General features: G+C 46.0%; 2 long non-coding RNA genes across 2 annotated transcripts in view; one reads left to right on the top strand and one right to left on the bottom strand.

The window, feature by feature from the left end:
* The window catches only part of LOC117348374, an 873,172-nt gene that overhangs the window by 341,097 nt on the left and 508,165 nt on the right, over positions 1–23,910 (bottom strand). The gene's annotated exons all lie outside the window — the stretch shown is intronic.
* Positions 8,819–23,910, top strand: part of LOC117348376 — a 43,429-nt gene continuing 28,337 nt past the window's right edge. The window contains exon 1 of the long non-coding RNA XR_004536975.1: positions 8,819–8,897. This is a non-coding gene — a long non-coding RNA (uncharacterized LOC117348376). The remainder of the gene's footprint in view (positions 8,898–23,910) is intronic.

Raw genomic sequence — 23,910 nt, 5'->3', positions numbered from 1 at the left:
CCCTCAGCGAGGATGAACAGGTGGGAGTCGGCCACAGTGGGGAGAGGGAGAGACCGACGCGCCGTTCTAAAACGGCTGCACTCTCGGCCCTCGTGGTGACGGGGGCGGGCCTGGGAGATGCGGGAGGCAGGGCTTCGAGGAACAGTGCGGGGCCTACTGTGCCCGTGCCTGTGCGGGGGAGGGGGAGAACAGCCGCCAGGAGACCGCGTGGCACCGCAATCCGCGGTGCAGGGAGAACGGCGTGGAGGCCTTCCAGTCTGCCGGTTTTGGCCGGCAGACAGTATAGGCAGCGCAGCCCTTCGATGTCGGCCCCAGGGCCTTCTGCAACAGGAGGGAGGGGGTTGGCCAGTGTGGTGGAAGGCAGACTGCATCGGCAGCACAGCCCTTCTGCATCTGCCCCTGGTCCTTTGGTAGAAGGAGTGAGGGATGAGGCCAGTGTTGTGGGAGGCACTGGGCCGGTTGGGGTGGGAGCAGACAGTGACCGGCGCATGGGTCCACTCGAGGCAGGGCCTTCCTGGGGTTTGAATCCCTGGGGGTCTGTGTGGGGGATACCCCCTTGGATGTCGGGCGGCCCCTCAGCAGGCTCCTCATTTCCATGGGGTTCGGTGCCGGGAGTGGCTTGGCACCCTGGGCAGGGCCAGGGGTGGGCTGCTGGCGGCAGGGGTCATGAGGGCTTTGGGGTGCATGGGAGCGGGGGAGTGTCGGTTGCTGCTCCTTTGTCTGGTTTTTCTTTACAGGTCCCGATTGCTGGAGTAGATGTTCCTTCTTCGCAGAGGCTGGAGCGGGCGAGAGCGGAGCATGGCGAGTCTCCTGGAGTGATGGCACAGCAGGGAGCTGGTGAGGCTGTTGCTGGCGATGCTCGGGAGCCATCGGCTGAGCGAGCGGTTGCTACGGACGACGCCGTGGATCATCAGGCTGGAGTGCTGGACCCGCAGCTTCAGGGTAATATGGCGCCTGTGGCTGCTGCTGGGGGTAAGAAGGTTAAGTCGAAGCGAAAAAATCGGGGTAGGCGCGGGCGTGTATCCTCGTCGTCGTCGTCCTCTTCGTCCTCGTCTACTTCTTCTACTAATTCTTCTGCGTCTTCACATGCACGACCGGTGGGAGGGGGGACGGGCGGCGGAGAGGCGGGGCCGTCCGGGGCGCAGGCAAGAGGTGCTCCGGCGTTAGTGGCGTTGTCGGAGCTTTGGGAGAGGGTTCCAAAAAGATTGCGTCACAGGATTAGGAAGCGCGCTTGCGTAGATATCTTCCGCTTAATGGAAGGCAGGTCTCGCCGTAGGAGTAAAAAGAAAGATAAGAAGGAGAGCGGGTTGTCCAAAATGGTGCCGGTGTCACGGAACATTGTTAATTGGATTAGATCCTTCTTGCGCTTGGCAAGTGTTTGGGGTAGGGCGCGACCGCAGGACTACGGGCTGTTATTATGCCGACTCGGTGTTGGATGCCTACCAACGTTTCGGGGGCTGGTCGTGGCTCAATTACGACGAGGCCTTCCGGGACAAAATGGAGGAGAACGGGTTCATGTCATGGGGCACGCAGGATGTTAACTTGTGGTTAACACACATGGCGTGCCGGTCCGGTTCCGCGTTTCAGGGTCCCAGCAGGTCCCCCGGGGGAGTGGGTAGTGGACGGTCCTTTCGGCCCACAGTTGGGGGGTTTGCAGGAGGGGGTGCAGGAGTGTGTTGGCGCTTCAACCAGGCTACTTGCGCCTTCACTGATTGTAGATTCCGGCATGCCTGTTCAGTCTGTGGTCAAGCGCATTCCGCCCTCAAATGCCCCAAAAAAGGGAGTGGAGCTGCGTTGGGACCCAGTAAAGCGTAGGGTGGTGGGCATGTTGCCCACGCCAGTCCGGGTGGCGGCCCTTCGTCCATGGTTACAGCGCTACAGGGATCGAGCGGCTGCGGATCAGCTTGAAAAGGGGTTTACAGAGGGTTTCCCTATTCCTTTTCGGGGTGAATTGCGGGAATGTCGGGTACAAAATGCGTCTTCAGTACGTCACTTAAGGGAGGTGGTGCAGGCAAAATTGGAGGGCGAAATAGCGTTGGGAAGAATTGCGGGGCCGTTTCGGGTTCGCCCCTTTCCTTCTATGATTATCTCACCCTTAGCAGTGATTCCCAAGAAGGAGCCTGGGAAGTTTCGGCTGATTCACAACTTGTCTCGCCCGGTGGGAGCATCGGTTAATGAGGGCATCCCGGCGGATCTTTGCTCGGTGCGGTACGCTTCTTTTGATAGTGCGGTGCGCCTGGTGTTGCGCGCCGGTAGGGGGGCATGGCTGGCTAAGGTAGACATAGAGGCGGCGTTTCGCCTTTTGCCGGTCCATCCAGATTCGTACCCTTTGTTGGGCTTCCGCTTGGAGGGGTTTTACTATTTTGATCGATGCTTGCCTATGGGTTGCTCCATTTCATGTGCCTACTTTGAGCTTTTCAGTTCGTTTCTCCACTGGGTTACGGTTTCACGGTCCTGCTTGGATTCAGTGGTGCATTATTTGGATGATTTCCTTTTCGTGGGTTCTCCGGCCTCCGATGATTGTGCACATTTGAAGCGTGTTTTTGAGCATATGGCAGCGGAGTTCGGGGTTCCCTTGGCGGTGGACAAATCGGAGGGTCCGGTGCATGTACTTACATTCTTGGGCATTGAAATTGATACGGAGGCAATGGTTACTCGGCTTCCTGAGGGTAAAATCGGTCAACTGCTAGCTTTGATTCAACAAGTTCTCCAATCGCGGTCGGTGACCCTGAAGTCTGTACAGTCACTGTTGGGGTCCCTCAATTTGCTTGCCGGGTGCTTCCCATAGGCAGAGCATTTCTGCGACGATTGGCGGTCGCTACTTCGGGCGTCAGTAATAAAAGGCATTTTATCAGGCTGTCTGCTGGCGTGCGTGCCGATCTGAGTATGTGGGATACATTTTTGCGAGGGTTCAATGGCACTCTTCGAATTCAGGCCCTAGAGGTGGCTAATTTCGATTTCGAGCTGTTTTCCGACGCTGCAGGAGGTCTTGGTTTTGGACTGTATTGTCAGGGCGAGTGGTGTGCGGCGCGTTGGCCGGAGACTTGGAGAGCTCAAGGGGTTACACGTAATATTACGCTGTTAGAACTGTTTCCTTTGGTGGTAGCGTGTGCTCTTTGGCCTGCGCGGTTACGAGATAGGCGGATTGTATTTTGGTGTGATAATCAGGGTGTAGTAGAGGTGGTGAACAAGCTGAGCGCGCGTTGTTTGGAGGTCAATGTGTTGATTCGGGAATTGGTGTTGCGTTGCCTGCAATTGAATCTCTTTATTCGCGCGCGTCATGTTCCTGGGTCCCAGAATTCAATCGCTGATTCATTGTCTCGCTTTCGTTTTTCACAGTTTCGGCTCCTTGCTCCGAATGCGAGCCTGGAGGGTACACCGATGCCCGAAGGTTTATGGGACCTGGTCAAGATGAAGTCTGGGAGATGCTCCGCATGTCAGTAGCTGCGTCGACCTGGACTCATTACAGTGCCGGCTTCCGCCTGGTGGCCACCTTTATGGAGTCGAGAGGCTGGGTCCCTGGCTCAGTGTCGGAAACGTTGTTGGTTGAGTATGTGTTGCATGCTTTCCGATCTGGCGATTCCCGGGGTTCGGTTTCTGGGCGCCTTGCGGGCTTTGCCTTTTTTCTGCAGAGCTTTTGGTTGGGACTGCCCTATGTCGGGGTTCTTAGTGCGTCGCATGCTGACCGCCATGGGGCGATTAGTGCCGCGTCCGCCGGATAGCCGTTTGCCCATCACACACGACTTGTTGGTCCGTCTCCTGGCAGCATTGCCGGAGATTACTCGCTCCCCCTTGGAAGGGCGGCTTTTTCAAGCAGCTTTCTCAGTGGCGTTTTTCGGAGCGCTGCGGGTGGGTGAATTGCTGGGGACTCAGGGGTTGCAGCGTAGGCATGTTAGTTTTTTGGGTCCCACCTTGCGGCTCTTTCTGGCGCGCTCCAAAACAGATCAAACAGGTAGAGGCCATTCTCTGGTCCTACATCCGATCCCTGGCAGTTTGTCCTGTCCTGTTACTTTGATGAGTAATTTCCTGCAGGTGCGGGTTCAGGGGGGAGGTCCCTTATTCCTACATGAAGATGGTTCTTCTCTCACGCGCTATCAGTTTTTGGCAGTTCTCCGACTGGCTCTTGGTAGCTGTGGCGAGCTGCCTGCACGTTATGGGACTCACTCCTTCCGCATTGGGGCTGCGACTAGTGCCCATGCTGCGGGATTGTCGGCTGAGGGTATACGACGCCTAGGGCGTTGGTCCTCTGGGGCTTATAGAGGATATATAAGACCGGATAGGGACTGAGTTCCTTAGGGTTTGGGGGGAGTGATTCGGGGTTCGTGCATGGGCCTGGGCACCTTATTTCACTAACAAGTTACCAGGGAATGTCGGGAATGGGGTTTAATGTGTTCTTTGTTTTGCAGCCTCAGTATCCCGGGCCTGTTCTGTGTGGATTGTGGGCCACTCATTTATTCATCGGGCAGGGGAGCGGGCACTTATCCGCCCCGGTGGACGGCATTTGGGCTTGGAGAACTTGGGAGTCCGTGTATCCTGGTGGGGGCAGCGGGGGATGTGCTGGCATCAGCTTCTTCCCTTGATGGCTCGCCAGCGTACTACGTCCCGTCGGCCAGATCTCCTGTTGGTTCATCTAGGCGGCAACGATGTGGACAACATGACGGTTAAACAGCTCATTGACCGTATTAAAGATGACCTTCGCTGTGTACTGGACTGGTTTCCCCATTTGCGGCTGGTATGGTCGGATATCATTCCCCGCCCGCGCAGATTAGAGTCGCGCAGATGGACTCGAGGGTTGATTAAAATTAATAGACAGGTGGCCAAATGGGTGGTCAGTATGGGGGGGTTGCAGATACAACATTCTTGGGTAGATGTAACTTGTAAGGGATTGTATACACGGGATCAGGTTCATTTGTCGGCAGTGGGGTGTGACTTGCTGCTGGATGATTTTGCCACCTGTTGCGAGTCTCACCTTGTTGTCGCGGGTGTGTAGTCGCAGCTCCTGTTTTGGGTGGAGGCCTGTTTTGCAGGCCTTGTGGCGGTTATCCCGAGCTACGGTATGGTACAGCTCATCAGGAGATGAGCGGGGGGGGGCCGGCAGGGAGCCGTGCCCGGGTTCTGGTACTATGGTTAAAGGGGCATGTTGGGACATGCCACCCCCCAGGCCCTTGCTGGCATGGCAGGATCGGGGGCCGAATATTATTGGTATTGGTTAAGGTGTAGCTCGGGAAACTGTTTTGTTATGTAAGTGTTAATTTATTGATTTGTTAATAAACAGAGCTGCGGCTATTTATCCATACACGTGAGAGGTGTGGTTATTGGAGGGCGAGTTTAAGTGTTGGTGGGATGGGGGGAGAGAGAGCGGGCCTATACATATCCCGCTGTTAATGCATCAGTGAATGAAACTGATGCATTTACCAACTCTTGCCTCTCACCCTTGCTGCACCACTGTCCATAATTAATAGGCATGAGAGAGATTTGCATACCAAGGAGGCAGTGTTTCCAAATCTCCCTCAAGACCATTCACGGGCTAGATAGACCCTTGGTCTGACCCCCCTAGGGCAACTCATGTTCTTAAGGTATCTTGCAATCTAATTTGGCATTCTTCTGATAATCTACAAAATCCTAAATATTTCTCAAAGCTCTATGGCAGATTCATTGAAGTACATTTGATTTATATCTTGGCAAGTTTTAAGGCAAAAGATTTGATAGAACTATGTGGAATTCTGTGAAATCTTACCAAGGTGAAATTTCTTGATTCAACATGAGCTCAAACTAATGTACAACCTGCACGTAGACTCCATGCTATAAAAGGCGCTGAAAAAAAATCAGTGCTGATAAAATTTCATACTAAGCACTATTTTATAAACTTTTAAGTGCAAAGATTTATACCATGTGTGGTTCTCCCTTAAAATGCACATGTACATTTTAATAAATGCTGATTAGCGCTGATAATTGATTATTAGTACCCAATTAGCAGCACTAATTGGCTCATTCAATTAAATTGCATATGGAAATTGGATATGTGCCCACATTTCTGTGTTTAACGTTTTAGGGCAGGATTCACTAAAGTCCCGAAATCTATCCGATTCGTGTCCTATCTGTTTCCGAGTCATTGTAGCCGATCGATTCAGTAAAGCTTGTCCATGCAAATGATCCAATTGTAAATACACCGCTATTAGCGCTGAAACATCAATCGAGACACGTGCGCACTGTATCCTTGTTGGTTTTGAAGCTCATAACGCATGTGCTAGCTCTTTAGGACTTCACTGCACAGAAAGTGGTTTAATAGCGGATGTCATTAGTGGGCTCAGAATGAGCCTACCGCAAAGCATTGTTGTAAAAAAGAAAATATAAGGAAGTCTTCTTACCAACCGTTATTATTCTGAAGTACTGTTGCAAGCTGTTATATACAGCCTATGAATCCCAGGAGGCTATGCGGCTCTATCTGCCGTGAAGCACGTAGCAACCACTAGCGACACCCTGACATCACATGCACGCGACAATCCAGCTGGAAGAAATGGGGGAGGGATAGCTGACCCATAAAAGTTTTATTTGATTTTGGATTTTTTTTTGTTATTTGGCATTGATATTTGAAATGTAGAATGCGCAAGGAGAGCATGGGGTTAATCTGCAATTTTCTTGCCAAGCACATTAAAAATCCAAGATTCACTCCCGCGCTCGCTATGCGCATTCCAAAAAAATAAAAAAAATATTTCTAATGCTTATGTGCATGAAAGTTTACATATATTTAAAAGTTTTGATATATTTTGGATTTTTGGAGGGGTAGATATATATATATATATTTTATATATATATATATATAATATTTCTTTATTGAGCAAACCAGTACACACATACAGGGGGGGGGGGGGGGGTTCTGGATTGATGGATATATTTTTAATAGGATTCTTTACACGCACGCATCAGTTGCTAGGCAGAAATAGTCGGCGAGGCTGTAAACGACTGGTCCTCAGCAGTCGTAACTTTTTGGACAGGAAAGGCCAGTCGGTTTGGACAAAATGGTTTCATGAATGGACACGTTAAGAAATTTACATGCAATTTTGCTCATATGCATGTGCAGATCGGATCGGGTGTGGATGGGGTCTGGAGGAAGGTAAGTGAATCGAGCTGGAGTCGGAACGTGAGTGCAAACCGATCGGTACATGATCGGTTTGCTTTGTAAATCTAGCCCTTAGTGACATACATAGAATTAGATCCAAAAACGTGGCCAACACTCTTTATCCTAAGAAATATCCAACATGAATTATCTACCTTTTCCCAGAATAATATATACATTATTTTAAAATATGTATTATACTCATTGCACATAATTTTTTTTTGTTTTGGGTGGGAGAGATTAAAGGATAAATATCACTAAATAGTATGACCACAACACAAACAAGTTTGCATTCCATATTCTCTAATTTGGAAGGACACCTTTAGTTTCTTTCCATAAAAAACTGATTTCAGGGATTTTGCTGTTCAGTTACAGATAATTTACAGTCGGTGGATTCAAGTAACTTCTGAGAACACAAAGTTAGAAAACATGCCACACAGGAAAACACCAAAAAGGTTTTTTTTAATCAGTTTCTATGCTAGATGGTTTTATTTTTAATGCCCAGGTTCAACCGCCATTATGTGGCCATATGGACCATTAGGCTTAACGGCTTTCACGAGACAAATAATCCTGCTGGACACCATTTAGCAGGGTGAGCTGTAAATGCACTTGGGCAGAGCCGAGCCATTTATTTAACTGATCAGTTGCTATACTCGGCTCAGCATGCTCACCAATACTCCAAACTGCATGAAGTCAGTAACAGATAGCTCGCTGAATTAAACGTAGCTGATGTGAAACACTAAGTCATATATTTATCCTCCAGCTGCGTTTCTCTAAGCAGTTGGTGCCGCCAGCAAGTACACGAAGAAGAATTCAGGCTTTGCTACAGCTCAATAAGCAGAACTCTGAAGCTACCAGGAACTCGGCTGGGGTGTCAAGTCAGAGTTGCACAACCTATTGAGCTGAATGCTTCCCTGCAGGGAAAATAGCACATGTAGAGAAGGAGAGAGAACCAATGTTCTCAAGACATGATTAGCTTAATGATGGAGAAACTCACTCAGAACACATAGGAAGCAGTCAGTAAAGGTTCTCCCCTTCTCCCTCCACCGCCCTCACCTCAATCGGCAGATAATGGCACTGGATTTAACATAAGAACCATGAAGAACACATTAAACATGAGAACATAAGACTTGCTAAGACTGGGTCAGACCAAGATTCCATATAGACCAGTCTCCTATTTCAAAGTGTGGCCAGTCCAGGCCACAAGTACCAGGCAGAATTCCAAAAAGTAGCAAGATTCCATGCTATTTAATCCAAGGATAAGCAGCGGCTTTCCCAGGTCTACCTTAATAGTGGTTTATGGACTTTTCCTCCAGGAACTGATGAGCAAAATAGGGAATTGTCCCAGGAGAAAACAGTAGATAAGCCTAAAATTTCTCCTAGGGCACTGCCAAGAAAGAAAATGCCTTTGTAAAGCAGTACACAGAAGGAGATAGAGACTCCTCATGCCTGTTTACCTTTTTCTAAGCAGCAAGTGAAAAGCAAGGTAACAGGACTACAAAACCCATCAGGCCGAGGGCAGCAAATTCCTAAAGCCAGGACTGGAACAGTTCCAGTGCCTAGCAAATCCAGAACTGGTTTGAGCCATCTCAAGCACCTGAGCTCAGAATTAGCCAGAACTAAGGGCACACCTGCACTCCAGCATAGGCAGTTAGCCACTGAGAGAGAAAAGGGTGGGGCTCCTAGTTGCAGGCAGGCAGACATTGAACCACACAGGAGAAACCCAGCATGGAGAGAAGGGAACAGAAATGCACCAGAGCCTTATACTCCTGAATGGCAGGTAGGACCTCAGATTGAGAGGATTTTGTTGAGGACTCATTCATAAATGAAGATGATATAGAAATGAATGAAGCTCAGAGTATGGAAGAAATGAGTGAGGATTGTTCATACGCTACTGACCCTGTTTTAATGGAGTGGGGCTGAGGAACAGTAGAAAAAGTTTGGAATTTATCAAAGGGTGAAGATTGGTGAAGATTCCAGACTAGCCAGGCTGTATTATTTAAAGCCTCTGGTTGACAGAGGTTTTTTTCTCACTTGTTGCATGGAACTGGCAGGGAAAAACTGCACAGCCTAAATCCAAGCAGGACTGAATTTTGTTTTTCTGTTTTTCTGTTTGGGGGCAGTGCATGAAAATTGATTACTTAAAGCACTGCTGGCCACAGGTCACTGGGGAACTCATTCAAAATCTAGTGGGATCTTGGTTAGGATTTTTGTACACCAAAATCTTCAGGGCGGGTACAGATCCCAACAGGGCTAAGAAAACCCAAATGTGAACTTTTCCCCAGTGAAAAGACTTATAAGAAATCATAGCAGAAGCTGTTTGAACAAGCCAGGTGGCAAACAGTGGCTGGGCTGAGAAGGGCCTAGCCCAGTGTGTGAGCCTCAGAAAGGGCCATTAAAAAGATTGAAATAGAAGCCAGTGGATGGCAAGAAGCCAACAAATGGATTGTTTTTATTTTGTATTTTTGTGTCAGGACTATTGTTTGCTTGTAGTTTGGAACTCATTTTGAATTGCTACTAACTTGAGTTAAATGCACCAAGTCTGGTGTGAAATAAAGATTTCTTTTGTGGCACACTAGTGTTTTGCACTATTTTTGAACTTTATTGCAGTTCTTCCCAACTACCCATACCTCGCTTTCGCTCGGCCAAGGTCTGTGTGGCTTAGGGTATTGGCCCATGAACACGTCCAATCGGTCACGCCCGGCCACAATGCATATACAAGTGATTTGTGTGAACTTTACATTCTTAGGCACCCACATGAAGCAAATGCATGCTCTTGAATGTGTACCCCTAGGGGCAGGACAAGACCTCTATGAATTAATCAGCAGTCAGATTTTTCATGTCTCAAATTTCCTTCCAAAAACTTTGGTTGAGTCTATTTTTTAAATGTAGTCCTTAACAGAAAATGTAATTTAAAAATGGTCAGACTATGATAGGGGTGTCATCTCAAATCCGCCAGCTTTATGTTCAACAATTTCAACCCCTTTGCAGGACATGAAGTCTGGCAAATGGCCCTTTTCATAGGGTGGAGATGTTATCACTTGGAGTGAATCCTACAGCTGCCATTGTATCAAGAAACATACAGAAGTCAAAAAACATCACTCAATAGGTGTAATAGTGAAATTAATACTTCTAGAACACATACATAGAATTCAAAAATATGCTCAGAGACACGAAGGCAACAACATGGAGCCGCAGCCCCAAGAGAAAATTGCCTCGCCACCCAATCGTTGCACATTGTAAATTCCAGTGGAAAACAAAATTCATTGCTGCAAACTAGCATAGAAAAAGTTCTGATACTTTGAACTGTCACAAGCAAACACTCAGCTTGATCAAAGGTTCCGAAGGGGCCCGTTTCGATCCTGCGTCAGGAAACCAAATGGAGCACTCGGCAAAGCTCTCAAAAAGTGGTGGTGTCTCAAAAGTTCAAGTTTTATTCATATATACGAGCCACTGATTTCTCATATATATGATCATAGGACATTATTTTATTGGCCGATCTGGTATTTACTAGGCCCAGGCTTCCAAGTACTGGCCTGTTAGTTTTAGCTATAGTTTTATGGGCTGCTTGATGGTGGTAGGCAGGTGTTCGTGTGGGCATAGTTGGGTGCTTTGCCTCTTCAGTTTGTGCCTTCTAGGCAGATAACGGAGTCTATTTTTCCTTCTTCCCCAGATAACTGGGATGGATCATTGGTTTCCCAAGTCAAAGTCAAAGCACATTCTTGTTTAAAGTAGGTAAGATTTCAGAGCTCTCTAGTTATGCAGTATAACAAAAGCCAGTTAGTTTTTGGTAGCAATTAGCAGTGGAATGTTAATTACACTTGAGTCTAAATCTCTTTGAAGAATCTAGGAAGCAAATTCTCTTGAGATATAAGGTCTGACAGGCATCAGCTTGTAGACTGCTTATTCCATCTTGAATCTTGAAACACGGTAAAATAGTTTTTAGAGTCCCGTCTCATGCTTAACTTTCGGTGCAAGCACTCGTACCCAACTGATATATGATGAAATAATCACTCTAAATATTCACAGCAATATGGTTTCAATTATATACAACTGTTAATGAAACTTATGGTCAGAGAAATGGAGGTGATAACAGGGGTAAACCCCAACACTACCACTTCACCGCCCAATCATCGCATGTTCAAAAACTTGTTGTAAGATATGCAACTGTTTAAGATATTTCTATTTGTGCTCAAAGGCTACACTTTCCACTCTTATAAACTTGATATTATAACTCAGAACAACAAACTTATCTTATAGCTTGCAGGTTCCGACGTGACATGTTTCGTTCCTGCCTCAGGGAACCAACGGAGTGTTTGAAAGATTTCTTAAACTGTGGGCGAAATAAACTCTTTTTTTCAGTACAATATTCACCTCCTCCCACTCCCTTTTAATTTACTCCGTGAAGGCTGGCAGCAACGAAGCCTTGGAGCAGGCTGGCGCGAGCAGATTTCCAAGGGGGAGACAGGCCTTCGATGGTGGCAAAGGCCTTCAGGGGGGACAGGCAGGCCTTCGGGGTGGGGGGGCAGGCCTTTGGGGGGAGCAGTCCTTCAGGGGGTAGGACAGATCTTGGGGGGTGCAGGCCTTTAAGGGAGGAATAGGCCTTAAGGGAGGGTGAAGACCTTTAAGGGAGGAAAGGTCTTCAAAGGGGGGACAGGCCAGGGATGGTGGCATAGGCCTTCAGGGGGGACAAGCAGGCCTTCAAGGTGGGGGGACAGGCCTTTAGGGATGGGGGTACAGACCTTCAGGGGGCAGGTGCAGGCCTTCGGGGGGGGGGACAGACCTTCAGGGGAGGGGGCTTTGGTGTAGAAGTACACGGAGGGAGGGAAGGGGGTTCAGAGACGTTCATATGCCGGACTTTGGGGGGGAAGAAATAATGGGTCTACAAATAGAGGAGAGGGAAGAGAGATGATGGACAATGGGATTTAGGGAGAGAAGGAACAGAAAGGGAAAGAAGTTGGACACAAGGGATGGTGTGGAGGGGGGATAGAGATACTGGATAGGAAGGTAGTTGGGAAAAGAAAGGGAGAGATGGTGGACCCTGGGGTTGTGGGGAAGGAGGGAGAGATGCTGGATGATAGGGTAGTTAAGAAAAGGTGGATCTGTGGATGGAGACAAAAAAAAAGAAAGATTCCAGACCCCTGGGGGAGGGAAGGGAAACGGAAGGGGAGGACTGAGATGGCAGATGGATGGTTACCACGGAGAAAGAAGGAGACCCTTGCAAGCAAGTTATCAGAAGACAACCAGAGCCTTGGACCAACAAGATTTGAAAAATAACCAGACTACAAAAGGTAGAAAAACGAATTATATTTTCCATTTTGTGATTATAATGTGTCAGATTTGAAATTTGTATCCTGCCAGAGCTGGTGTTAGACCGCAAACGTGAGCTAGGATTTAACAGAGAGAGGAAAAGTCTTTTTTGTTGGTTTGTTTTATTTACACCACAGCGCCAGTGTGGTTAGGAGAAGGCAACAGGGGGGGGGGGGGGGGAGGCTATAAAATAAACCCACCAGGATGTTTGAAAAAAAACACCCAACTGGGCAGGAAAATCGAATCGAAATTTTTTTTTTCCTGAATCAGTCAGCACTACTGCACTGCCCCAGATACATTAGATAGAGTGTGAACCCACCAGGACAGATAGGGAAAATTGCTTGAGTACCTGAACGTAAAACCACTTAGGCTATAAGTGGTATATAAATATTAAAAATAAAGGAAGACAACTTATTCATTAATTGATAATGGCTATGACTGCTGGGTATACTGGATGGACCATTCAGGTCTGTATCTGCTGTCATTGCTTATATGTTACTATGTTAATAGGGTGTAGGGCTGATCCGTGCGCAAATCCTAATTACTGCCAATTTTGGGCTTGTGCACAGATCTGGATTCTGCAACTAAATTTGGGCAATCTATATATAATCTGGGGTGACATAGTATATGGAGAACGAAAACCAAAAATGACTGCAGGAAAATGTACAGGGTGCAGGAATTTATTAAAATGACAAAAATCTTAAAAACATATATGACATATATAAAACAAATACATAGGGCTCCTTTTATGAAGGTGCGCTAGCGTTTTTAGCACACGCACCGGATTAGCGCACGCTAGCTGAAAAACTACCGCCTGCTCAAGAGGAGGCGGTAGAGGCTAGCACGCACGTGGCATTTTAGCACGCACCGTTCCGCGCGTTAAGGCCCTATGTGCTTTCATAAAAGGAGCCCATAAACTAGAGTAGTAATATCCAAAATACTGGTCCTAATATTCACGTGGACCGGACCGAACACAGTCTGTGTTCGAAGAAGCACTCCTTCCTCAGGGGTCCCGAATGATGGTGCGTGAAGTATTGGAAAACCAGATTGAATAAAATAAAAAAACAGGCTTGGAAAATTTCGTCTAAAGTGCTTTGTGATTCCTCTGCATCGATGTGCAGCTTCCAGTGTGAAATACATTGCAGTTTGCCCAGGTCCTGCCTCGTCGATTTGCATCACACCGTCCTGCTTAGAAGTTGAACTATTTGAGGTTGGACCCTTCGCATTCCCCTGTAAGCAAGGTCCTAGTGTTTAATAACATTTTCCCCTGGCAGCCTAATTACCTCCATCACTGTATCCACAGTCAGATAAAATGCTCATTTCACAGCACATTAATTTTTATCAGCTGAACATTAAGCAACACAAAGCATTCTCTGCTTGGTTTAATTTACATACTGACAGAGCTACAGAAGATCATGAGGCAGCCCCGGCGCCAAAGTAAATACACAGAAGTGGCATCTGACCTGCCTTCTGCGAAATGAAATATTGATTTGAAAGGACAGCATCCTTCATAAAAAAAAAGGAAGATGAAAAATAATGAGGCATAATATGATTATTTAAAAGCACTCTTCCCCCCACCCCTAAAAAAAACACATTCCTGGTGTTTGACAATCAATAGCCCACAGAGAACATCCCATGCTAGTGAACCACTGACTGGGAGAAATCTGGAGGGGCAAAAACAAAATTCCATACCTCTGAGCTAAAGAAACAGCTAGAAATGTGACAGCTTGTCAAGACGTAGATCACAGACTGGTGTAACTAGAGTATTGAGGAGACTGCTTTGTTGATTTTAACCCTTTTTAGCACTTCAGATTTCAGTCTGACAAAGTGCACTGGGCTGAATCCTACAAGCTCTCTATGGTTCAGCCCAGGACTTTCTATACATTTCCTGGGGACTCCACCGCCATTTGGGTTTTTAGTATATCCACAATGAACATGTATTAGAAAAAAATGTGCATATATTGGACATCCAGTCTAAAGACTAACACGGGGACAAATTTGTCCCCGCAGGAGCTCAATTTCCCTGCCCCGTCCCCATGAGTTTTATCGCTGTCCCATTCCTGTAAGCTCTGCCTTAACCACACAAGCCTTGAACACTTAGAATTTTAAAGTGTTTGAGGCTTGTGCCGATGAGGATAGAGCTTGCAGGAATGGGGCAGGGACAGACAAAAAACTCGACGGGACGGGAAAATTGAGATATCATAATATCAGTATTGTAATGTCATAATGCCTCATTCTACAAATGCTTATGAGCTAACCTCATCAATAGTGTCACAATGACTTGATTGCCCTATAAATTGGCTCACTTTTATTACACAGAGCAGTGATTTTTGATTTCTAGATACATTTCTTTTTTCTTTAATTAAGGGGTGAAGTTATCAGCATGAGCTATCATTAAGATATGTTATTTTACTGTTAATCGCAGTTATAATAATAACTTTATTTTTATATACCGCAATACCACAAAGAGTTCAGAGCAGTTTACAGAGGAAGAGACTGTATAGTATACAGACAGCGATATTACAAAAAACTTTCAAAATTATATTAACATGGTAAAATTAATCAAATTTTTCCTGGAAGTGTTTTAAGAAGTACATCATAGTAGAAATGGAGTCAGAGAAATTTGTCAAAGAGATAAGTTTTGATTGACTTCCTAAAGTTTGGTAAGAAAGAGCATTTGAGATAAAGTTGGTTAAACATTTATTTCATTTGCCGGCTTGGAATGATAATGTTCTGTCGAGGAATTTCTTGTAGGTACAGCCCTTCAGGGATGGGAAAGCAAACAAGTAGGCATTAAGGCCCTGATTCTGCAAAGTGCGTCCCGATTTTAGGCATCCTACAGCTGCCTAATCAGCCAAGCAGGACGCACGTTTAAAATAACAAAAAATGCTCCCCAGGCAGGCCGTCTATATTTAAGGCACCTCCGGGAGCCTATGCAGGCCTGTAAGACCACCTAAGGTGAACCTAGACAGCCCTATGCGTCTCTCTAGTAGAGGGAGAGACACTTACAATGTAGGCCAGCAAAATGCTGGCCTACATTGTAAGTAGACACGGCCGCTATACTTATCACGGCAAGGGATCTCTCTGCCGTGATAAGTATAGCGGCTGCCTGTCCACCCCCAATCGCCGGCAGGAGGGTGTCCAACCCCTCATGCCAGAACGCTGCCCATCCGACACCCCCGATCACTGGCAGGAGAGAGCTCATCCCCTCCTGCCAGAGGATGCCCCCCTCCGGACCCCCCCGCACTAATACACCCAATGATCCCCCCTAACCTCCCCAACTAACCTCTAATTGTTGACTGGCCGGCCGGGTCTTGCTGTCATCTGGCCATCCGGCCCGCCTCGTTGAAATGAGGTGGGCCCGCCCCTCCCCATCTAAACCTAAGGCTTGATTGGCCCAGGCTCTAGAATCCTGGACCAATCAGGCCTTAGGCATAGCGGGTCTGCCCATCCCCACTAAGCCTAAGGCCTGATTGGCCCAGACTCCTAGAAGCCAATCAGATCTTAAGTTTAGTGGGGATGGGCGGGGATGGGTGGATCCAATAAGCCTAAGGCCTGATTGGTCCAGGCTCCTAGAGCCTGGGCCAATCAGGCCTTAGGCTTAGCGGGGCTGGGAAGGGGTGGGCCCATCTCATTTTGACGAGGCGAGTCAGCCGGCCGGCAGCAAGACCCATCTGGCTGGCCAACAATTAGAGGTTAGTTGGGGGGAGGTTAGGTGAGGATCATCGGGGGGGGAGGTGTTAGCGCAGGGGGGCTCCAGAGGGGGAGGGCGCCCTCCAGCAGGTGCACCCTCCTGCCGCCAATCGGGAATGTTGGGTGGGTGCCATTCTGGCACGAGGGGTTGGGGGGGAGGGGACAGGCAGCTGCGGCCGCTATATGTATCGCAGCAGGGAGATCCCTTGCCACAATATGTGTAGCAGCTGCGTCTACTTTAACCCAATTCTGTAACCGGCGTCTGTAACATGGACGCCAGTTACAGAATCAAGGTTAGTGTAGGCCTGATTCTATATAGGATGCCCCTCCCGGGTGTCCTATACAGAATCCGGGCCTATGTGTACAAGTTTTGCCTGGACAATTGAAATGATGAGATAGATAGATTGGGGTTGAACCTGTTATGGTTTTGAAGCAAACTTAAAAATAACCCTTGCTTCCATGGGCAGCCAGTGTAGTTTTTTGTAACATGATCGGATTTCTTGAGACCATAGATGAGACAGACTGCATATAGTGGAATCTGTACAAAATAACAAAAGCTAGTGATAAAATAACATCTTAACGGTAGCCCCCATTGACTACACTCCTAGATATTACAATTTTTCTTTCTTTTTCTTATGATTTTTAATTTGTTATATGAGCAACGTAATTTATATTAAGCAAAGGAAAGAGTAGTTTAGTAGTTAGAAAAGCAGCGGACCCTTTTGGGAAGAAAAAGTTCAAATCTTCTCCCACAGACACTCTTTCTGATCTTGAGCTGGTCATTTTGGTAAGCAACATTGCTGAAGGGCTGTCAGGTAAGATTTGCCTCCTTGTGGATGATACCAAAATCTGCAATAGGGTAGATACCCCTGATGGTGGGAATAACATGAGGAAGGACTTAGCAAAGGTTGAAGAATGGTCTGAAATTTGGCAGCTAAGATTTAATGCTAAGAAATATAAGGTTGTGCATTTGGGCTGCAAAAAACCTGAGGGAATGGTAGAGTTTAGGGGGTGAAGAACTTTTGTGCAGGAAAGAAGAGCAGGACTTGGGAGCAATAGTATATGATGATCTTAAGGTGGCCAAACAGGTCAAAAAGGTGATGGTGAAAGCTAGAAGGATGCTAGGGTGCATAGGAAGAGGTATGACCAGTACGAAAAAGGAGGTATTGATGCCACTGTATAATAAGACTCTGGTGAGACCTCATTTAGAATATTGTGAACAATTCTGGAGATCTTCAAAAATATATAAAAAGGATGGAGTCGGTCCAGAGGAAGGCTACTGAAAGGGTTGGTGGCCTTCATCAAAGGTGTATAGGGACAGACTTAAAGATCTCAATATGTATACCTTGGAGAAAAGGCAGGAGGGGGGAGATATGATATATATGTTTAAATACCTATGTGGCATAAATGCATGAGATGAGTCTTTCATTTGAAAGGAAGCTCCAGAATGAGAGGGTGTAGAATGAATTTAAGAGGAGTAATCTAAGAAAATACATTTTTTACAGAAGGGTGGTAGATGCATGGAATAGGCTCCTGGTAGAGATAAAAACTGTGTCTGAATTCAAGAAAGCATGGGACAGGCCCATGGAATCTCTTAGGGAGAGGAAGAGATAGTGGATCCTGTGAATGAGCAGACTGGCTGGGCTATTTGACCTTTATCTGCCATCATGTTTCTATTTCCCCCTCCATTGCCTTAGGTCAGGGGTGGGCAACGAGGGCCAGAATCCAGTCAGGTTTTCAGATTTTCCCCAATGAATATGCATGAGATCTATTTGCATGCACTGCCTCCCATTGTATGCAAATGGATCTCATGCACATTCATTGGGGAAATTCTAAAAACTCGACTGGATTCCGGCCCTTGTTGCCTACCCTTGCCTTAGGTTCAACTTGGATTGCGATCCCATTTGCCCTGGGAAGTAGCTCATGTACCTGAATATGTAACTCATCTTGCACTCATACTTTTTAGAAATTAAACATTTTGCAGGCAAAAAGAAACAGGATAAAATGAAAACACATTACTAATAAAAATATAACCAGGACCACTTTTAACAACATGCAAATGGGACAGGCTCTTTTGAGCCTAGCTCAACAGAGGGCCTATAAAAGCCCTGAGGACAGGGCTCACTCCAGTTCAGCATCTTCCTTCCCTTCTTTTCCCTGCACCTTCTTTTCCCTCCCCTGGTGCAGTTATTTCCCAGGAATAAAACATGGTGAAAAGATGCAGAGACCACATCAGTCTATGCCACTGATATCTCTGCCTTCCCCACCCCTTCTGATGTCATTTCCTGTTTCTGTGGGGTAGATTGGCAGAACCAAAAGTGGCCCAAACTGATGATGGCTGTGAAACAAAATAACATAGAAACAAGGAGTGCCACCGAGTTGTTAGGAGAGCAAAGAGGGAATATGAAGAGAGACTAGCGGGAGAGGCAAAAAATTTCAAATCATTCTTCAGGTACGTAAAGGGAAAGCAACCAGCGAGGGAGGAAGTGGGGCCCTTGGATGATGGGGATAGAAAGGGAGTAGTGAGGGAGGAAAAAGAAATAGCTGACAAGTTAAACGACTTCTTTACATCGGTCTTCACGAGGGAGGACACATCCAACATTCCGGAACCAGAGGAAATAGAAAATGGAGATCAAGATAGCAAGCTGGTCCAACTAGAGGTGAGCCAGGAGGATGTCCTCAGGCAGATAGACAAGCAAAAGAGCGACAAGTCGCCAGGTCCAGACAGCATTCACCCAAGGGTGCTCAAGGAATTAAGGAATGAAATAGCAGAAACACTTCAGCAAATATGCAACCTATCCCTAAAAACTGGAGAGATCCCGGAGGACTGGAAAATAGCTAATGTCACGCCCATCTTCAAGAAGGGTTCAAGGGGCGACCCGGGAAACTATAGGCCGGTGAGCCTCACATCGGTCCCGGGAAAGATGATGGGGGCGCTGATTAAGGACGGCATCTGTGATCATATTGAAAAAAATGGACAGCTAAGGTCGAGCCAGCATGGGTTCTGCAAGGGTAGGTCGTGCCTCACAAACTTGTTGTACTTCTTTGAGGGGGTAAATAGCCAGGTGGACAAAGGTGAACCCATAGACATAATTTACCTAGACTTCCAGAAAGCCTTCGATAAGGTACCACATGAGCGGTTGCTCAGGAAACTATGGAATCACAGGGTGCGAGGGGAGTTCCACCGATGGATCAAAAACTGGCTGGCAGACAGGAAGCAGAGGGTTGGTGTAAAGGGCCACTACTCGGACTGGCAAGGGGTCACGAGCGGGGTTCCTCAAGGGTCAGTGCTGGGACCGCTCCTGTTTAACATATTCATTGACGACCTGGAGGCGGGAACAAAATGTGAGGTCATCAAATTCGCAGATGACACCAAACTATTCAGCAAGGTTGAAACCACAGTAGATTGCGAGGATCTCCAAAGGGATCTTACGACACTGGAAGAATGGACGAAAAAGTGGCAAATGAGCTTCAACGTGGGGAAATGCAAGGTCATGCATATAGGGAGAAGGAACCCGATGTTCACTTACAAAATGGGGGGATCAATGCTAGGGGTCAGTAAGCTGGAAAGAGACCTGGGAGTGATGGTAGACACGACATTGAAGGCGTCGGCACAGTGCGCCACAGCCTCGAGGAAAGCAAACCAAATGTTAGGTATCATTAAGAAGGGTATTTCGACCAGAACGAAGGAAGTCATCCTGCCACTGTACCGGGCTATGGTGCGCCCGCATCTGGAATACTGTGTACAGTACTGGTCACCGTACCTCAAAAAGGACATGGCAATGCTTGAGGGAGTCCAGAGAAGAGCAACTAAACTGATTAAGGGTATGGAAAACCTTACATACACTGACAGACTGAAGAAGCTGGGGCTGTTCTCCCTGGAAAAGCGGAGACTCAGAGGAGATATGATAGAGACCTTCAAGATCCTGAGGGGCATCGAAAAGGTTGACAAGGACAGATTTTTCAATTTGAAAAAAACCACAAGAACAAGGGGTCACTCGATGAAATTGAAGGGGGACAGGTTTAGAACAAACGCAAGGAAATTCTTTTTCACACAGAGGGTGGTGGACACATGGAACATCCTTCCGGAGACCGTGATAGGAAATAGCACAGTACATGGTTTCAAGGAAGACCTGGATAGGTTCCTGGAGGACAAAGGGATTGAGGGGTACAGATAAGAGCAGTGGAAGGTTTAGAGATAAGTGTTGAGGTAGTTATAAAATTAGTCAGGGACCGCTGCTCAGGCAATATGCCTGATGGGCCGCCGCGTGAGCGGACCGCTGGGCGGGATGGACCTCTGGTCTGCCCCAGCGGAGGCGACTACTTATGTTCTTATGTTCTTATGATGGCAGATAAAGGCCAAATGGCCCATTCAGTCTGCCCATGTGCAGTTACCATTATCTCTTCCTTTCTCTAAGAGATTCCACGTGCCAATCCCATGTTTTCTTCAATTCAGACAGTCTCTGTCTCCACCACTTCTTCCGGGAGGCTGTTCCACGCATCTACCACCCTTTTTGTAAAAAAAAGTATTTCCTTAGTTTACCCCTGAGCCTATCACCTCTTAACTTCATCCTATGCCCTCTCATTCCAGAGCTTCCTTTCAAATGAAAGACATTTGTCTTATACGCATTTACGCCATGTAGGTATTTAAATGTCTCTATCATATCTCCCCTCTCCCACATTTCCTCCAAAGTATACATATTGAAATCTTTAAGGGTAATAAAGAGTGTTTATCAAGAACAATAAATGATAAACTGCAGCACAATCATAATGCAGACTGAGATTTGCCTTTTAGCTTTTCCGATTGCCTCAGGCTTAAATAGGTCTCTCTCTAAATACTGATTCCGTCCGCATTCTTTCAACCTTCTGCAACTTAATTTACAACAGGGCTGTGAACTCTCGTCTTACTTCGCCTGTTAAACAGCTTTATCAATTAAACATCAGTCTCAAAATTTATTGAAACTAGCTAGCATCCTTCAAAGATAGCTAGCTGTAGCTTAACTTCAAAGATTTCCTTTTCAGTAGCAGCCTGAGTATTGGGGGTTTCTATTAAATAATGTCAGTCAAGGGGTATTTTCTCTCTCTCTCTCTCTCTCTCTCTCTCTGTCTCTGGAGTTGGTTTCCTCAAGCTTCTCTTATGTTGAATAGTTTAAGAACTGAAAAATGATTTCTATTTCACTCAGCTATCTAAGCATAGCTTGGTTTGGAGGCACTGAATGGAAAGATGACAGATTTATGTACAATTCCAGTGTTAATGAGTAAGACTCCATTGACGTATCTGAGATCAATGATTTATGAAATAATGAGAATATCTTCAGCTGAGTGATATTTGACGTATATGTTCTAAGCTGGAAATCCCTATGATAAATATGCCTCCAGATCTAATCTGGCAACTGCGAAAGTAGGAACACATTTTAAAAAGTGCCAATTTCATGAATGTTAATTAGATGATATCCTTATCTTTTTGATTTTGTTTTTAGTATATCTTTCTTCTACATGTATGGTATATTTTCAGTTAAAATAACAAAGCACAGAGTGTGGTACAGTGGTTAAAGCTAGAGCCCCAACACCCCAAGGTTGTGGGTTCCTACCCACTCTGCTCCTTGTGACCCTGGACAAATCACTTAATTCTCACAATGCCCCAAGTACATTAGATAGGTAGATTGTGAGCCCACCAGGACACTCAGGGAAAAATGCTTGAGTGCCTGAATAAATTCATGTAAACCATTCTGAGCTGCCCTGGGAGAACAGTATAGAAAACTGAATAAATAAATAGTGTGAAAAGTTTCAGCCTTTGATAACCAGAGCTGAGTTTGTGATGTCATAATACCTCATTACACCAATACCTAAGAGCCAACTTCATCAGTGATGTCACAATGGCTTGATTGTCCTATACTTGGCTCACTTCTACTACATTTTGATTTTTACAGTGGTGCAGTAGTTAAGCTACAGCCTCAGCACCCTGAGGTTGTGGGTTCCAACCCACGGTGCTCCTTATGACCCCCAGGCAAATCACTTAATTCCCCCTCATCGCCCCAGGTACATTAGAAAGATTGTGAGCCCACCAGGACACAGGAAAAAATGCTTGAGTCCTGAATAAATTCATGTAAATCGTTCTGAGCTCTTCTGGGAGAACGGTATAAAAAACTAAATAAATAAGGATTTATGTGCAAAGTTGTGTGTTTTACAAATCAATCTGTGTTGCCCCTTGATAGGAACTGGAATATTAAAATTGGGATGGTCACAGTTCCCATGATATTTACAAAAGGTTCTGCTTAACATTTAAAGACAGCACCAAATACCTGTGTATGTGCCAGCACATACAATGGCCTAATACTCCAGTGGCCAATTATAATAGTATAATCTCTAATCCAGCCCTTTAAAACATCAATGTAACTTCAATTGCGTAGATGGTCTGGATGTTACTTCCATTAGTTGTGTCTTGTATGTCATTGAACAGACGCCTCAGCCCCACCACTCCACCGCTGTAAAAGATTTTATACTGCGGGAAGCTTGATGTGGTGCTTCATCATTGGCTGTCTTTTTCAATTTTGTTTTGTGATTTTTAGTTTTTTTTGTAAACTTTTATAATGATAAATAAATTATTTAAAACTCTTGCATGTGTTATCCTTACATACATCTAAATTTGTGGTAATACTTATCTCAGCCAAACCTGGGGAGACCCTTGATAAAGCACTGATATTGTGCGAAACATGTTGGGTCTGACTCCCCAGGTTTGGCTGAGATAAGTATTACCACAAATTTAGATGTATGTAAGGATAATACATGCAAGAGTTTTAAATAATTTATTTATCATTATAAAAGTTTACAAAAAAAACTAAAAATCACAAAACAAAATTGAAAAAGACAGCCAATGATGAAGCACCACATCAAGCTTCCCGCAGTATAAAATCTTTTACAGCGGTGGAGTGGTGGGGCTGAGGCGTCTGTTCAATGACATACAAGACACAGCTAATGGAAGTAACATCCAGACCATCTACGCAATTGAAGCACATACAATGGAGCAGCTATTTCAGGATTAAACATATTCTAACAACCCCCCTTTTTTTTTTTTTTTTTACAAAACTGTAGTGTGGTTTTTAGCGCCGGCTTGGTGGTAACAACTCTGATGCTCATGAGCGTCAGAGCCATTACCGCCGCAGCAGGCACTAAAAAAAACGTGCTACGGTTTTGTAAAAAGGGGGGGGGAGGAGAACGGCATCACTCAGGGCTTTGCATATTGCAAGCACTAGTAGCCACACATGTAGATTTCAATTTGCATCTTTTGCTACTACTACTTTTCTTCTTTTTTACCCCCCCCCCCCCCGGGGAAGCAGTTTTTAGCGCAGGCCGGTACTCTGAATGCTCTGCGCTGCTCCCGACGCTCATAGAAACTCTATGAGTGTTGGGAGCAATGCAGAGCATTAAGAGTGCCGGCCTGTACTAAAAAACACTTTCACGGGGTGGGAGAGGAGGAGGTGTGTGTGTGTGTGTGTGTGTTTGTGTGTGTGTGCTAAAGAAAAGGTATTGGACTATCAGTTGTGTTTGCCCTTTTCTTTTATATGGGCTCTAATTTAGGTCATCCTCAATCCATTTCCGCTATTTTTTATTTGATATTTTTTTACAAAGCTGTTAATTCTTTGACAGATCATTAATACTGGACTTTCTTAGTCTTTATTTTATCATAAATAAATTAGTTATCTTTATAAGCATTTAAGTTTGCATGACTAACGTGTATGTCACTCGGGGGATAAGGTGCTGTCATGAATTCATGTCTTGCCTTTGGCAAC

The sequence above is a fragment of the Geotrypetes seraphini genome, chromosome 14, assembly GCF_902459505.1.
Source record: "Geotrypetes seraphini chromosome 14, aGeoSer1.1, whole genome shotgun sequence".
NCBI lineage: Eukaryota > Metazoa > Chordata > Amphibia > Gymnophiona > Dermophiidae > Geotrypetes > Geotrypetes seraphini.
The sequence above is the reverse complement of the archived record's forward strand: the minus strand, read 5'-3'. Positions and strand labels throughout refer to the sequence as shown.